This window comes from Tachyglossus aculeatus, chromosome 16, assembly GCF_015852505.1.
Source record: "Tachyglossus aculeatus isolate mTacAcu1 chromosome 16, mTacAcu1.pri, whole genome shotgun sequence".
Classification (NCBI taxonomy): Eukaryota; Metazoa; Chordata; class Mammalia; order Monotremata; family Tachyglossidae; genus Tachyglossus; species Tachyglossus aculeatus.
Genome location: NC_052081.1, coordinates 24080159 through 24082961, shown reverse-complemented (window position 1 = coordinate 24082961; position 2803 = coordinate 24080159). Strand labels below are relative to the sequence as shown.

The window sequence follows — 2803 nt, the reverse complement described above, 5'->3', positions numbered from 1 at the left end:
GGTGTTGGTGAGACATCCAGATAGAAATGTTCTGAAGGGAGATGGAAATCCAAGTATGCAGAGAAAGAGAGATCATGGCTGCAGATATAGATTTGGGAATCGCCCACACAGAGATGGTAGTTGAAGCCATGAGAGTGAATAAGTTTTCCATGGGAGTGGGTGTAGATCTAGAATAGAAGGGGACCCAGAAATAAACTTTGAGAGAGCTGCACAACTGGGGAGTGGGAGGCAGTTGTCTTGCCTCGTCTTATGCCGTCGAGTCATTTCTGACCCATTGCGACATCATGGACACATCTCTCCCAGAACGCCCTGCTCACCATCTGCAATCATTCTGGTAGTGTATCCACGGGGTTTTCTTGGTAAAAATACTGAAGTGGTTAACCATTGCCACCTTCCACGCAGTAAGCTCAAGTATCCACCCTGGAATCTCTCATTCATTCATTCATTCAATCGTATTTATTGAGCACTTACTGTAAGACAGATTACATGGCTCTCCCATGCCACTGCTGCCCAGCATGGGTGAGTTTTGACTTGCAGCAGTTTGTCTTCCACTCACTAGCCACTGCCCAAGCTAGGAATGGATTGGGTATGCCTCTGCTTGATTCTCCCTCCTGTAGCTGAGACTGGAAGAGTACTGGAAACTCTCCAGGTGCAACCCTGAGATGGGGAGGAGGCAGTTGAGGAGCCCGCAAAAGAGACTGAGAGCGAGTGGCTAGATAGGAGGAGAACCATGAGAGGACAGTGTCAGGGAAGCTGAGGTAGATAATGTTTCCAGGAAAAGGGGGTGGTTCACAGTGTTGAAGGCAGCTGAGATGTCCAAGAGGATGAGGATGGAGTCAAGGCTGTTGGATTTGGCTAGAAGGATATCATTTATGACCTTTGTGAGGGCAGTTTCTGTGGAGTAAAGGGGGCAGAAGCCAGATTGGAGGGGGTCAAGGAGAGAATTGGAGGAGAAGAACTGGAGAGAGCAGGTGTAAACAACTCACTCAAAGGGTTTGGAGAGAAATGGTAGGAGGGTGATGGGATGGTGGAACCCTGGAGATTTGCACTCTGCCTAGCCCTCCTTCCTCAATCCAGCCCTGAGTGTTCTCCCAAAGATCTGCTGATGAAACAGTTTCAGAAAAAGTCACTGAACCAAGAATCCCAATGGATCAGGCAGGGCCAGGCAAGCTGGGGTGTCCCTTCAGAGGAAGCAGGGTTTTAAAATGGAGGGATAATGATCCCTGCAGCATCACTTGTCTGTACAGGAGAATTCTCATACTCCAAATTAATTGAGACTGGGACTGGAGCAGAGCCTGAACAAAATGAGTCCTGGCTCTCTACAACAAACTCTTGAGCATTGAAATTCTCTAAGGAGCACTCCTTGTCTGGTTAATTGAGCATCAAGAAAACAGGGCACAATTACCTGTCCACCCATGGGGCCACTGAGCTATCTTCTGGTCAGCTTCACCCAGTTGCCCCCTCCACTGACTCAAGCCCAATTTTCTGACCTTTGGCCCTTGGCCTCTGGCCCAGGGTCCACATTCACTAGATTCCCAGCTCCATACAGACAACGGGAGGTGGAAAAGTGGGAAACAGGGCTCTGGGGCAGGAGGGGGAGAGCTGGAAGGCCTAGAGCCCGGGACCCCATTCCCTTCCTTGACCCCAATCTGAAGCTCCTAACCACCCTCAACCCCTCTGATCCCCAAATTTCCAGTATTTCCAGGTCATCCCTTGGCCGCTGCGGTTTCCCAGTTGCCCCTGGCAGATGTAGAACCCCATTAAGCAACTTGAGGGCTGAGAGATCATATTGGGGTTAGGAGATGGAGGGACTGGGTCCAGAGGGAATGGAGGTTGGACCAGACAAGAAGCTGAAATTGTGTGGGGGATGGACCAGGTCAAAACTGTAGAGGTAAGCGATTCGCCTGGACCAGCTGCAGAGGAATGTGGAGGATCAACAGGTTTACATGTTTCTGAGGCAGTGGCAGATGAATGAGGGGTCAGGGATGGTCTGGGGTCAAGGCTAGTGGGGGAAGTAATTGGCAACAAGAAATAACTCTTGCTATACTAGGGTTAATACTGCTGCCTTAAAATAATAATATTGTTAATAACTGTGGTACTTCTTAGACACTTATTAGGTGCCAAGTACAGATCAGGCACAGTTCCTTAAGAGAGAGGGAGGGAGAATAAGAATTTCACCTCCATTTTACAGACGAGGAAACTGAAGCACAAGGAAGTTAAATCCCTTGCCAAAAGCCACACAGAAGTCTCACCTAGACTGAGAGACCAACTTGGGTCAGGGACTGTGTTCAACCTGATTTTCTTGTACCTACCCCAGAGCTTAGTACAGGGCCTGGCATATAGTAAGAACTTAATAAGTGCCATAAATTAAAATGGAAAGTGGTGGTACGGGGATCGGAACCCAGGCTTCCTGACTCCCTGCCCTGAGCTCTTTCCACTAAGTTGCACAGATTCTCTCTAAATCAACTCACAACCCTGTTCTGAGCAGGACCAATTCTAAGCTTGTATTTAGACAGAGGGAAGTCCTAGCCCAGTGAAAGCTATCTCTTTGCCGGGGAGATGAGAACAAATTGGAAAAGAATCGTGGAGTGTTCGTTCTGAATTTAAACCTCATAGAGGTCTTATTGGAGACATGCAGGTGACATGCAATAAATATCCTGAAAGCATGAAACAAACCTATTCAATTTCATTACATCCCATTGACCTCCGCTGACATGGACCAATGTCAGGACTAAGAAAACCAATGCAGAAACAGAATGAAAACCTCAGAGAGGCCAGAAAGTATTTGGAGACTTCAGATCCA

The 2803-nt window shown here is 48.1% G+C and overlaps 1 non-coding gene across 1 annotated transcript; it reads right to left on the bottom strand.

Moving 5' to 3' along the window:
- Nucleotides 1-529: 529 nt before the first annotated feature.
- Nucleotides 530-667, bottom strand: LOC119938853. The gene has a single exon (XR_005454551.1). It is a non-coding gene; the product is annotated as a small nucleolar RNA SNORA7 (small nucleolar RNA).
- Between the last annotated feature and the right edge of the window lie 2136 nt (nt 668-2803).